Source organism: Crocodylus siamensis, chromosome 11 (assembly GCF_052110815.1).
Source record: "Crocodylus siamensis isolate JL-2025a chromosome 11, ASM5211081v1, whole genome shotgun sequence".
Lineage (NCBI taxonomy): Eukaryota > Metazoa > Chordata > Crocodylia > Crocodylidae > Crocodylus > Crocodylus siamensis.
In genome coordinates, this window is record NC_143405.1 from 39,677,064 (window position 1) to 39,691,616 (window position 14,553).

General features: G+C 50.4%; 1 long non-coding RNA gene across 2 annotated transcripts in view; it reads left to right on the forward strand.

Moving 5' to 3' along the window:
• The window catches only part of LOC149855759 (uncharacterized), a 183,292-nt gene that overhangs the window by 68,477 nt on the left and 100,262 nt on the right, over nt 1-14,553 (forward strand). The gene's annotated exons all lie outside the window — the stretch shown is intronic.

Consider the following 14,553-nt stretch of genomic DNA (forward strand, 5'->3'; position numbering starts at 1 on the left):
CTCACCCAGTGAGTATAAGACTAGTGCAAAAGGTTTCTTTTAAGGGGATCTATTGACAAAGTTGCTGGAACTTAGGTGCTAGAGCTAGAATACAACAATTAGGTACAACATATAAACATGCACAAAGCCCTTTTAAATGATTAGGTCTCCTAAATAAGTGATGAATAGTTATTTGGAGATATAGCTATAATTTTATTTGCTTCAGGATTTTAGAGATTACTCAGTAGAGAAGGGGTGGGCAAAATACAGCCCACAGGCCAGATGAGGCCCACCAGGCACTTTTATCTGGCCCACGGCGCTCCCCAACAAATTGTGCTCTGCCCAGCCCATCTGCCCATGAGGGTGGGAGCAAGGTGCTTACACCCATCCTCAGCATATCTTTTTATCCTGATGGCCTGAAGGGCTGGCCCCACTAGGATGGGATGGGGCTGCTACTGTAGGCTCCCCCACATTCCATTACCTCTGGCAGCAGGTAGTGAAGCTGGGGACGGGGTGGGGTTGCAACTGGGTGGAAGCACAGAGCATGGGGCTGGAATTGGCTGCAGTGTGGAGCCCTCACCCAGGGGAATGGAGGCAGGGCAGTGTTCAGGTAGGCAGTGTGGATGTGAGGGGGGAGGGGTATGGGTATCCCTCCCACGCTCTTCCTCATGGGTGTGCAGCCCTGACAGGCAGTGGGGGCAAGTAGCACTAGCAGGGAGGGGCGCTCTGCTTGAATCTGGTGCCTGTCTTCTGGCTCTGGCCAGCACTGTGAGGAGCACAGCCCCCGCCAGGCTGTTTCCCCGGAGTTCCCTGCATTTGCGGGGCACAGGAGGGAAGCCCCAGGCACTGAAGCAGCCTGGGGCAGGGAAAGCAACTGGCTCCAGCACATAGGGCTTCCCTCCTGTGCCCAGCAAGTGTGGGAAGCACCAGGGAGACAAACAGCCTGGTGGAGGCTGCACTCCTTGCTGCTACATGCAGCTCTGCCCAGAGCCAGGCACCAGCACCCCTGCATGTGGCTGCACTATAGAGGGAGTGTGTGTGTGGGGGTCCCCACATCCCTCCCACCCTCCCTTAAACCCCACAAATCACACACAGACACACACACACTACACCCTCCAGTGTTAACTACATTGACTGCAGCAGAGGACAGTGTTCCAGAGCCACATGCCCACACCCCATAAACGCCACACAACCCCTTCAACATAACCTATGCCCCCTCCACACAGCCACACCCCCTCACAAACTTCTCTCACACTCCACCACACACACATCACCCACCACAGCGTCCCCACACACACCTTACACCCCCACCATATTCCCCATCCCCCCACACACGCACTCAACGACACACCCTAATGCAATACAAGACTGAAAATTTATTTTTGAGTTATTGTACAATCCTCTCTATATACTCTACACAAACACAAAGCATGGCAAAATATTTTTTGTAATAAAATTAATATATATTATAGTAGGTGTTTGACTTTTAGTGTATGATTTGTTTTTTTCTGGTTCTAAGATAGCACCCCCCCCCCAAAAGGAGTGTTTCTGGGGGACCAGGGGAAGGGCCTTCTGGTAGCAAAGTTCAGGGGTTAGGGATTGGACTTCCAGTCCCAAGATGGTGGCCAGGGGCGGGGCACCTACTAAGGGGTGGGGCTATCCACGCAGCCCTCGACAGCTCACTAAACTTTGTTAAGTGGCCCTCTGCCTGAAATAATTGCCAGCCCCACCAGCAGAGGCTTAGTTTGCAAGTCTGTATGTATGTGCATCAGTGATTTTACTAAGTTGTGGTTATGTCTGAGCAAAAACCAGAATGATGAAAGTCTCTCTCACTGGAGTAAAATTAAAGTAAGAATAATTTACATTTAGCGTAAACAGTTAAATGGTAGCTGGCAGGAATAAAGAATCCTCAGTCCATCAGCTGAAACATTATTCTTCCTAGTAAACCATATCACTTCCTAACAATGACTTGGGAGCTTGTAGACGCATGCTCTAAAAGACTACTAGTGTGTTTTAATGTGCAGTAGCCTACTCTACTGCACATTAAAGTGACACATAAAAACTATGCTAATAGTAGATAATGCGAATATATAATAATAGAATAGGCTACTGCACGTTAAGTGTTACCTGAAAAGCTTTCGCTTTTGCTACTGCGCATTAGTGCAGCCTACAGCACATTTATTTAGTACCTCGTATTGGAGGTACTAAATATAATACACATTAGGAAAAGCACACTAATGCACATGTAGACACACCAAGAGAGACATTTTTATTGGTTTACATTTATTGACAAACACTTCCTTAATTCTCAATGTTGAAATCATTTCCCTATTTAAAATGGTGTTGAAACTCCGATTGATTTTTAGTGAGTCCAAGATATTTTTGCTGTGTAATAAATTATTAAAGAACAGTTCTTGTAGCTAAATTTCTCTTGCATTTGAAATATGAGACCTAAAGTTCAGTGTCTAGTAGAGAATGCTGTTAGGCTTTTTGAGGTTTACAGTTATGTTACCATTTTGCTAAGCATTAGCAATGGAAATACTGAGAGAACTAGTGTAAATATCTGTATAAAAGACTTAAAGAGTCTTTGGGAATCTGAACTAAGACATGATAACATTGTCTATGAAAGAAACTTTATCTTGGGGTGAAACTCTGTTACCCTTTATGCACCTAAGTGACACTTACTTACCCAACCATGTTTGCACCTACATGTCCACACTGCACAGGTAGTAGAAATGCAGACTGTAAGAAGGATACATGCATGTACTGTGCAGGTTAGTCTAAGCTGTGTAGATTGAACAGACATTCACTTTTGATACTGGAAATGCAGCCACATGCCTGCAATGGCCCAGGTCAGAAGCTGGGGAGTGCTAAGGCATGCCTTCCTGCTTGACTGGAGCAGACAGCTTGGGCCAAGGCTTGCCCACTTCCCTGGGGGGTGGAGAGGGGAGGGGGGACACAATATCTGGGGATACTGGAGGACTGTAAGTTTACTTGAATCTGGAAGGTAACTGAGACAGAAGTTCAATAAACTGATTTAACCTAAATCAGTTTAGTCTGATACTACATCCATCCAGGTTTATGTTAAACTGGTTGTGGCCATTTTGAAAGTGGTTTATATGCACTGAACTTGTGTTGTGTTATGGATTTGAACTGGCTTCTGATTACCAGGAATCCAGGTTTTCCATTTGCTGTGGAAAAACATGGATTTTCTCATTTAAAGGAGAAAATAATGGACCTTCCTCTTTAAAGGAGAGAAACACAGGAAATGGCGGCTTTCCCCTTGCAGGCTGGCAAACTCCCACTCCCCTCAGCCCCCAAGCAGCCTCTTGCAGAGGTTAACTTGGCCGGCCTGCAAGAGGCTGCTTTGGGGCTGGGGGGAGTGGGATGTAGGGGTGCCATGGGATGTAGGGGCATTTACATGTGTACACACATGTGACAACCAGGCATGGGTGAAGAGCAGCTCCTACAGCTCTCTCCAGGTAAGTCTATCAGGGCAGAGGTGAGTGGGGAAAAAGGAAACACAGGCCACGTGTCAGGGGTGTGGGGAGAATGGGTGGTACAGGAGAGGGGACACATGTCCCCTGAGATTTTTTCACACAGTAGGGCACAGGGCTGCAGCTGGGCCAGACCAGCTCCAGAGGAACTGCCTTTATGGTCCAGCAGGCAGGATTCACCATGGGAGGCAGTGCCACACTAGTATGGTTCCCAAGGTTTTATAGATTTCATAGATTTTTAGGGTCAGAGGGGACCTCAGTAGATCATCAAGTCTGACTCCCTGCACTGGGCAGGAAAGAGCGCTGGGGTCAGATGACCCCAGCTAAGTGCTTGTCTAGTCTCCTCTTAAAGACCTCCTAAGTAGAGGAGAGCACCATCTCCCTTGGAAGCCCATTCCAGATTTTGGCATCTGTAGCAGGGCACTAAGATGCCTGCTACTGGAAAAGCAGCAGTATGGGCTCAGGTGCTGGTTGCTAGGGGCAACCAGGAGGAGCTAAGGGCCCACACCTGGTGAGTCAGCTGACCGGAAGGGGCAGGGCTGACCACTATAAGACCCAGACAGAGTGCTCGCTCTCCTTCTCTCTCAACTGGCAGCCAGAAAAAGGAGTACTGCTTGACTGACGAAAGAGCTCGGCCCTGAATGTAGGAAAGAGAAAAAAGGCCTGGATGTATATGCCGCTGGTTACACGGGGGAGAGATGTGGTGTGGTTTGGAGAACGTTTAGCCAGGAGGTTTAACTTCGTGTTATAGCCCAGGAGCTTGTGTTATTGTTTGTTGTTGTTGTTACACCGGAGGACTGGGTGAGGCTGTTAGGGGTTGGAAGAGGCCTCAAAGGGCTCCATGGTAGCATGGGGACCCCAGTGCCACAGAGGGCACAACATTTAGGGGTGCGCTGACCCCAGCCCTGAGAAGAGCAGAGGATTGGGAAGGGGCCAGGTAAGGCCAAGGCCGCCTGAGCCCTAAGGCGAGAAGCCCCAGAGCGGGCAGTTGTGAGAAGCCCCAAAAGGGGGACAAGCCAGAGAGCGCCAGTGGGGGCGCAGGCTGCGAGACAAGCCAGAGAGCGTCTGTGGGGCACGGAGAGGGAAATCAACCAAACAACGTCTGGTACATCTGCGAGGCTTGAGGCATGGTACAGGGGTGGTTGGAGCCACACATAGCCCTTAAGGCTAGGGTGCACCGAGTCACCAAAAATAGAGCTGAGACTGAGATGCATCAGAGCACCGTGTCAGAGAGGACAAAAGGCAGCCTCCCTTATACATTGTTAACATCAAAGACGTGGCGGGCTAGATTGTGAGGGTGCTTTAACACCGACTTGGCATGGTAGGGGGTACTAGGGGAGATTACGGCCACCCCTAGATCCCTACACTGTCACACATACCTCACTGTAAAGATATTTTTCCTAATGTCCAATCTAAATCTGCTTTCTGGCATTTTATGGCCCTTGTTCATGTAACCCAAAGAGGGGCCCTGGTAAGCATATGGCCACAAGATCCCCTATCTGCCTTCTTTTGCGTAGGTTGAAGAGATTCAGGTCCCTCCGTTTCTCCTCATAGGATCTTACCTGTAGGCCCATAACCATACGAGTAGCCCTCCTCTGGACCCTCTCAGGGTTATCCACATTCCTTTTGAAGTGCTGTATCCAGAGCAGTATTCCAGCTGTGGTCTTACCAATGCCACATAATGAGGACCTGCTCGTGATGCACCTTCCAATGCATGAAAGAGTGTGGTTGGCCTTACTTATCACATAGATGACTCATGCTTATTTTGGAGTTGACTGTGACTCCGAGATCTCTTTCTGCTGCCGTGCTTCTTAGGAAGTCACCTTCTAGCCTGTAGGTGTGTTGGTGTTTCTTTCTCCATAGATGCAGCACTTTGCACTTATCCTTGCAAAGTGCATCCTGTTCTTTCTGTCAACATTCCTAACCTGTTCTAAATCTGCCTGAAACCACTCCCTGCCCTCCAGCGTGTTAGTAATTTGGTGTTGTCTGCAAATTTGGAGAGGATGCTTTCCACACCCTTATTCAAGCCACTGATGAAGATATTGAACAGCACTGGTCCAAGGACCAAACCCTGGGGAACTCTACTGCCCATATTTTTCCAGGTCGAAAATGACCCATCCACCATCACTCTCTGTGTGCCCCATAAGCCAATTCTCCACCCACCTGACCATGTAGTAATGTATGTTGCGACCACTTAATTTATAAGAATGGGATGTGACACTGTATCAAAGGCCTTTTTACAATCCAAGTAGATGACATCTACCTCAACTCCTGCATCTAAGCATTTTGTGACCTGGTCATAAAAGGAAACAAGGTTAGTCAGGCAGGATCTACCTGCTATGAAGCCATGCTGGTTGTCCTTCAGCATTATTTTTCTTGCTGGACTGCCACATACTCCTGTGCCCATACTCCTTCCTCATGCACCCACACTCTCTCACACACTGGGGATAGAGGGGCTGTGGGTTGGGAGTGAGGGTCACTCGCATGGCTATGGCTGTTGTGGGTTGGTAATGAGGGGCACTGGCAGGACCAGGGGACTATGGGTTGGGAGTAAGGGACACTGGCAGAGCTGGGGGGCTGTAGGTTGGGAGTGAGGGGCACCTGAAGGGCTGGGGGAGGGTTGTGGCTTGTGAGTGAGGCACAAGTGCATGGGCAGAGGCAGGATACTGGCATATCAGGGCTGCTCAGAGCCACAAAGCAGCAGGGGGGACAGCTGCAGCTGGACCCATGTCCTAGTGAGTGTAAGGGGCAGGGGAGGCTTTGATAAAAAATGGCAAAATATCTATACATATACCTATGTATTTAGTCATTATGATAAATAAATTCTAAGGCACTATTAGACTTCAAATTGCTGTAAAATTATAAATATGTCAATAAAACATTGTGATCAATTGATACCTATTTATATAGTGGCATTTAATTTTAATTGTAAAAAAAAAAAAAAAAGCAGATTTGGGGGCTTTTAAAAACTCACGTTCTGTGATATCAGGGAATTTGTGGTTTTTAAACAGAGAAAACCAGGATTCCTGCCGATCACTTATATCGTTTTATGGGCAACTTCTGTCTCTGGCCTAGCTGCATAGCTGCACTGGTGTAAGGTAGGAGAAGGAAGTTGCTCCTGTGTTTTGGCTCTGTGGCAGGACAGTCCCTAGGGGTGCTGTGACCTTCCCTAGCGCCCTTGCCCACCGTGCCAAGTCTGGGTCCTGAACGCACCCTCTATCTCGCCCGCCACGTCTTTGATCTTATTATTATCAATGGGAGGCTGCCTTCTTGCCCCTTTGGCATGGGGCCGGTCTTGCTATACCACGATTTTGGGGCTACTCCCTGTGCCATTCCTCGCCGGCCTGTCTCTGCGATTGTTCAAAGTAGCCCGCTCTCTCTTCGGGCTTCCTAGTAGACTCGCCCTTCTCTCCAGGGCCTAGCCCTGGGCTTGCCCCCTTCCGGGGCTTCCCCTTCACAGGCAGTGCCCCACTGAGCCTGCCCAATGTCCAATATACGCGCCCTCTCCCGGGGCCTGCCCAATGTACTCGTGCCTCACGCGCTCCCCTGCCCACACTGGGCCCTTGTTCGTGCTTCTCGCGCTCTCCATCTCCACCAGGGCCCCTTGCTCGCGCTGCTCACACTCCTCACCCACTCTCAGGCCTGTGCTTGCGCTCGTCGCGCTCTCCGCCCACACTAAGGCCTTGTTCGTGCCTCCCGCGCCTCTGCCCGCTCTGGGGCCTCCTATGCCCGACTCGGGCTTCCCAAGGTTGGGGCTCAGGCGGCCTTAGCCTTACCTGGCCCCCGGATCCCTCTTCGGATCCTGCGCCCGACTCGGGCTTCTCAGGATTGGGGCTCAGGCGGCCTCAGCCTCGCCTGGCCCCCAGACCCGCCTGTTCGGGCCTGCGCCCCACTGGGCTTCTGCCTCTACTGAACTCTTCCTGAAGCTGCCCACACTGGGCTGGGGTCGGGACACCCCCACAACACGGCACCCTCAGTGGTGCCAGGAACACCCCCACTTTACTGGGGAGCTCCTGATGAGGCCTCCTCCACCCCTACAGCCTCGCCCGGTCCTCCGGTGTAATAATAACTAAACAGAACCACAAGCCACACGGCTGTAACATAACAATAAGCCTACCGGCTAGAACGTACGCTCCTGTCAGGGTTCTTCCCCCCCCCCCCATCATGTAGACTCTCAGTCAGTCAGACGGCTGTGCTATGTTCTGCACCGCAGGAGAGTTGCTGCTCCTCCAGCTGCCAGAGGGGAACTGGCTCTGGCCTTAGCCTTCTCTATTTATAAAGGCCAGGCCCTGCCCCCTGGTGGTCAGCTGACCCAATTAGTAGCCATAGCAACTGGCACTTGCCCTAATGAATGGCAGCTAAACCCATTTACTGCTATTCAGTAGCAGGCAACCTAGTGCCCTGCTACACACCATTATCTAGTAGCAGGCACCCTGGTGTCCTGCTACAGGCTCCAATGGTTGAGTGCAGGGGTGGGTCCAGTGGGTTGCAGCAGTGCAGTTACACACCCCTTTGCCTGTGTCATGCATGGGCTATAAACTCAGAGATAACTGGCTGCTGCCAGAAACTTCACGTGGGCTGGGATCTCTCTGAGCTCACCAGGTGGTTGGTTTGGGCTATGGCCAGAGCATCTTTTTTCACACAGCTCTAGAGCCCAGCTATTGAAATGTCTCTTCCATTCCTCCTCCCTATCTCTGAATTCAGCAGGGGGAAAGAGGACAAGCAATGGTGGTTGTAAAAGCCGTGCTGGTATCCCTGCTGGTGCCATTGCTATCTGGCTTCTTGTCTTGTTGTCCTTCTCTACTTTCTTGCCATGTCTTGATTAAAAAGATATATACAAAGACAGAAAACAGAGGTGGGGAGGTGGTATTTCTTAATTACAATTAGTACAGTGATTCTGGGCATCTTCACAGGGCTCCTACATCCCCTACACTCTGTCTTTACCACACCTGTGATGTTCTGGGCACGCTTGTCTCTCTGGGTGATCTCTCTTGCTTTCTCCATCCCTCTGTCTTGGCTCAGGCTGTTCTTATAGTTTAGCGCTGCTAGCAAAGCTATCAGCTGTCAGTCGGCGGTCCTATTGGTGGGCCTTGTCTCTTCAGAGTTCCTGCACCCGTCCGCCCTTCTGAGCAGGAATCCTCATGGACTTAACAGTAATCCCTTTTCTGGGTCCATCCTTCTGTGGGCTTCCTCAGAGTAAGTAGTGCAACACCCCAAGCCCTTCTGCCTGGCAGTTGGCTTTTCTTGTCTTCTTCCCTCACGAAAAGGCCTCCTGTCAGTTCCTTACACACTGGTTACACCACTATTCATCCCAAAGAGGATTTTGGTGCCGCTTCCTGATTGGTCAGTACCTATACTGTTTGGGGTTTCTTCCAGTTCCCTGGCTGACTGTAGCTCTGTGATCCATGCTGCAGCTCCATGTGAACCCTGCTGCTCTGGTTACCCCCTCCCTAGGGCCACAAGCTCTGGGGCTTGTGCCCCTTTTAACTTCTGGCTCCATCCCTGGGAGCCAGTCCACTCTGTTCTGCCCCACATGTGTTCTTCTGCTGGGGCCGGGTTGGGACTCAGTGGGGAACAGCTGTGTGCCCTGCGGCTGAAGTAATCCCTCAGTGGCCTGGCCACTAGCAAGTTTTCCTTAACCCACTACATGTAGCGTGTCTATTTTGTCCCAGTAGCGGGCACTGGAGTGGGTGCTCAGTTATAAATCTCCTCCCCTTGTGAAGGCCTGGTCTTGTCCAGGCCTGGAACACCTCTTACAGCGTGCTCAGCAGTTGTGTCTGACATCTTACCACTGCTGGTTCTCTGTGGCCTTTCCTTTTTCTCATATATTCATGACAGGAAATCAGCACCAGTGTTCAGTTTTCTGGGTTGAAGTTCTATGGAAAAAGAAAAGGGTTGCAAGTCTAGGGCCCATCTCATCAATCTGGAGTGTTCTGTTTTTTGTGGGCTGTAATCACCTCAGAGGGGCGTGACCTGTTACTAAAACAATAATCCTCCCAAGTAGGTAGTACCAGAAGAGCTTGATCTCCCATTTAATTGCTAGACACTCTCTGTATTGTTGAGCAACATGTCTGCCCCTGATAATTTCCAGCTAGCAGAAGCCACCAGGTATTCCTCTATTTTTGCTTGTGGTGTCAGAACATCCCCTACAGCTATGGTGGAGGCATCAGTTTGCAAGCAAAAGGACTATTTAAAACCTGGCATGAAAAGCACCAGGGCCTGACACAGGGCCTCCTTGATCTTCATAGTTTCATAGTTTCTAGGGTCAGAAGGGACCTGAGCAGATCATCAAGTCCGACTCCCTGCCATGGCAGGAAAGAGTACTGGGGTCAAACAACCCTGGCGACGTGTTCACCTAGCTTGGAAGTTGGTTCCAGATCCTAGCCGCCCTGACAGTGAAGTAGCGCCTCCTGATATCTAGCCTATATCTACCCTCTGCCAGCTTGTGACCATTATTTCTTGTCACTCCTGGTAGTGCTCAGGGGAACAGGGATTCCCCCAATGCCTGCTGATCCCCCCTGACTAGTTTGTAACAGGCCACTAGATCCCCCCTCAGCCTTCTCTTGTGGAGGCTGAACAGGTTCAGGTCCCTTAAACTCTCCTCGTAGGGCCTGCCCTGCTAACTCCTGATCATGCGAGTGGCGCTCCTCTGGACCCTTTCCATGTTGTCCCCATCCCTTCTGAAGTGCGGTGCCCAGAACTGGACACAGTACTCCAACTGCGGCCTGACCAGTGTTGAATAGAGGGGGAGGATCACCTCCTTGGACCTGCTTGAGATGCATCTGTGGATGCATGACAAGGTGCGGTTGGCCTTCCTGACCACTTCCCCACAGTCAGCCCATGTTCATTTTGGCATCAATAATGACTCCAGGATCCTTTTCTGCCTCTGCACTGATGAGAAGGGAGTTCCTCAGCCTGTAGGTATGCTGCTGGTTCTTCTTCCCCAGGTGCAGTACCCTGTACTTGTCAGTGCTGAAACCCATCATGTTCTCATCCACCCACCCCTGTAAGCTGTCTAGGTCTGATTGCAGCCTATTTCTCCCTTCTAGTTTGCCCACTTCTCCCTACATCTTAGTGTCGTCTGTGAATTTGAATAGGGTGCTTTTTACACTGCCATCCAAGTCACTGATGAAGATGTTGAACAGTGCAGGCCCGAGGACTGAGCCCTGCTGAACCCCACTGCCTGCATCTCTCCAGGTCGAAAATGACCCGTCCACCACCATTCTCTGGGTGTGGCCCTCCAGCCAACTAGCGAGCCATTTGACTGTGTAGCCGTCGACGCCACAGTCCCGTAGTTTTTTAATGAGAATGGGGTGAGAGACAGTGTCAAAGGCCTTCCTAAAGTCCAGAAAGACTACGTCTACTGCTGCAGCTGCATCTTAGGATTTTGTGACCTGGTCATAGAAGGCCACCAGGTTGGTCTGACAGAACCTGCCTCTGATGAACCCGTGTTTGTTGCCCCTAAGCATAATTTCCCTTGCTGGCCCCTTGCAGACATGCGCCAGGATAACTCTCTCAAAAAGCTTACCCAGCACCGAGGTAAGACTGACTGACCTATAGTTTCCTGGGTTCTCCTTTCTCCGTTTTTTGAAAATGGGAACTACATTGGTCCTTTTCCAATCCTCTGACACCTTGCCACAGCACCATGAGTACTCTTAGAGCCATGCCAGGGGTCCTTGAAGACTATCTGAGCCAGTGGGCCCCATCATTTTGACGCAGCTGGCAGAGTGAACAAAATACTGGCATGCATCTAGCAATGCCTCTCAAGCAAGACTAAGGATGTCATTCTCCTGCTCAACTTGGCATTAGTGAGACTGCAGCTGGAGTACTGCATCCAGTTCTGGGAGCCACACTTTAAAAAGGATATGGAGAAGCTTAAGAGATTCCAAAGGAGGGCCACACACATTAAGTCTGGAGAGCAGGTCATTTGAGAAGAAGCTGAAAGACATGGGATTGTTCAGGCTGGGGAAAAAAAGACTTAGAGGGGACTTGGTGGTAGTCTATATGTATGTATGTAAGGGGCATACATCAGGGCCCGGGGGAGCATCTGTTCACCAATGCACCCCAGGGGAAGACAACAACCAATGGACACAAACAATGGACACTGCTTGAAGATCGCTTCAGATTGGACAAAAGGAGAAACTTCTTTACAATTTGAGTGCCTAGGGTCTGGAGCAGATTCCCCCCTCAGGGGTGATACAATCACCTACCCTGGAGATATTTAAAAAATTACTGATGCACATCTTGCTGGGGTCATCTGACCCCAGCAGTCTTTCCTGGCCAAGTGTAGGGGCTGGACCCAGTGATTTTGTGGGGCCCCTTCCAGTTCCTAATATCTATGAATTGTACCAGGCCTGTTCATGAGCCTTAGATCAAGTCTGTTAGTGGGGTGTTCAGCTCTGAGAACCAGGGAATAAACCTTTTATAATAGTTCACTAAACCAAGGAAAGTATACAGTTGTTCCTTAGTTTTAGGGCAGCTCTAAGACCGGATGGCCTCTACTTTATCTGTGAGTGGCTGAATTCACCCTCGGCTTACATTGAAACCCCAAGTATTACATTTCTCTTTGGCCTAGGGTGTGGTTCCTGGGTTTCGCTGTCAGGCCATTGCTTCTTAATTTCCCTAATATACTTTTTAAATGCTGCACATGCTATTCCCAGATTTGGAATAAATTATATTGTCTCCATACGCTATAGCGTATGTTTGATACAGGGTCAATATGTGGTCCATAGGGGTGCACCAATAGAGAATTTTTGGGCCGATACCAATGGCTGTTTTTTTAATTAGCCATATCGGCCGATACTGATTCAGTGCAGATATGAAGCCACGCAATGTGGAGAGTGTCCTCTGGCTGGTAAGTCTGTTGTGGGGGAAGGGGTGTGGAGGGGGCAGTTCGAGACCCCCACAGTGAGGGAGGAAGTGGGGCTGGGGCAGTAGCAGGTGTTGCACACCTGGGGTGGAGCGGGGGATGGAGCTGTGTGTGGCTCATCTGGTAGGCACAGGGGGGCAGCTCCCGCCACTGTGCAAACCCTGGGAGGGCATGGGGGGGCGTGTGCCCCTGGATCTGTGTGTGGGGCAAGGGCAGGCTGCTGCTGCAGGCTGGAACTGGGGCTAGGGCCAGGGTGGTTCTGGGCTTGTACCAGCCTGGGTTGAGCCAGGTTGTGCTTGGGGTGGATGGTGGCGCTGCTGGGAGGGAACTAAGTGGGGGGAGGCTGCAGGCACCCACAATTCAACATAGTCCCTGCTCCCAGCACGTGTGCCAGCCACCCTGAGCACAGTCCAGTCCAGCCCAGCCCCTGCTGGGAAGAGCCCAGTGCAGCCTCATCTTCAGCCCATGGTGGCAGCCTGCCCTCACCCCATGTGCAGATCCAGGGGCACATGCCCCTCATGGGGTGTGTGCATCAGTGGGAGCTGCTCGTGGCTCCATCCCCTGCTCCATCTCAGCTGTGCAATGCCTGCCCTTTACCCCAACCCAGCCCCAGCCCCACTCTCTCCCTCATTGCTGGGGCCTTGATCTGTCCCCATCCCACCCCATGCCCCTTCCCTCTCCACACCCCTTCCCTCACAACAGACTTACCAGCCGGATCCAGCTGCTGTCCACGTTACTGGGCTGTGTTCCTTGTCACCTGCATGCTGTGCTGCAGCTGTGCATGCATGGGGCATTTATTGGCTGCATTATCAGCCACATCAGCTAAAAAAAGCTAATTGCCGATGCTGTCAATTTTTTTTACATCGGTCCCATTTCGGATTGGCATTGGTCCCATAACATCCGATATAGGACTGATGGAATTGTGCACCTCTAGTGGTCCATTAGACATTGGAATGAGGCTGCTGCCCCATTCAGCCCGAATGGTGAGTGTGTAAACTGATACAGACCCATGGAGTACCGAAAGCCACCTTCACTTTGTCTTTCCTGGCCATGAGTATTTGCCAGTACCCCTTTGTTAAGTCTAAGGTGGAGCTATACTGAGCCTGACTGATTTTCTCTAGCAGTTCCTTTATGTTAGGCACAGGGAAAGCATTGAAGGAGGAGTCGCATTTACTTTCTGGAAGTCTACATATAGCCTAATATTTCCATCTGGTTTGGGTACCACCACCAGAGGGCTACTCCACAGACTGCAGTTCCTTGATAATACCTCTCTCCAACATTAAATCCAACCCCTTTCATGAGAGTTCATATATTAATTAGGGTAATCACCTCCAATGCTCTCTCACTATACTCACCAGGGGAGTGAGTATTCAATGTTGCACCTCTTTGGTGTACCCGGTTCTTCCATAAAGACATCTTTAAAGTCCATGATAAACTGCTTTATCTTGTCCCGGCCACCCTTGGGGATTTGAACTCCAATTTTGGGTTCTGCCTTTGTTCTCCTGGAGTTTGAGTCCCCTCCTTTGGGTGTCAGCATGGGTTCCATTTCTTGTGGGTCTAGGAACCCCCCTTTCCAGGCTTTTCCACTTCTTTAGTAGATTCACGTGGTATACCTGAGTATGCTTTCTCTGTCCTGGTTGCTCTATCTCGTAGTCTTGGATTTAGTTTCCAGACTACCCTTGACAGTCCCTGCCACCTGGCAATCATCTTACTCAGTTGATCTCTCAACATGACTAATACCCAGTCTCCTGTTTGAAACTCCCTGTCTTTAGCCCCTCCGTCCTAGTACTGTTTTTGTCAGGGCCGGCTTTTCTCCAAGTTGTCCTGGGCTATTTGTCTCATCCTTTCCAAACACTCTCAGTTCTGCTACGTGATGCATTCTCCTTCTACCTGGCAGCTCATTCTCTTGCCAGCCCTTACAAACTAGTCCAATAGGCCTCTGGGTCTTTGGTCATACATTAACTCAAAAGGCAAGCATCCTTAGGACACCTGGGGGACCTCCCAGATAGCAAACATTAGGGGTGGGATGCTAAGTTCCCACTTTCTGATGTATCCTTGGATGCAAGTCTTGATCATTGCCTTCAGGGTATGGTTAAACCTCTCTACCAGGCCATCTGTTTGGGGGTGATACAGTGATGCGCGCACTTGCCTAATTTTCAAGAGCTCACAGACCCCGCTCAACACATTCAACATGAAGTTTGTACCTTG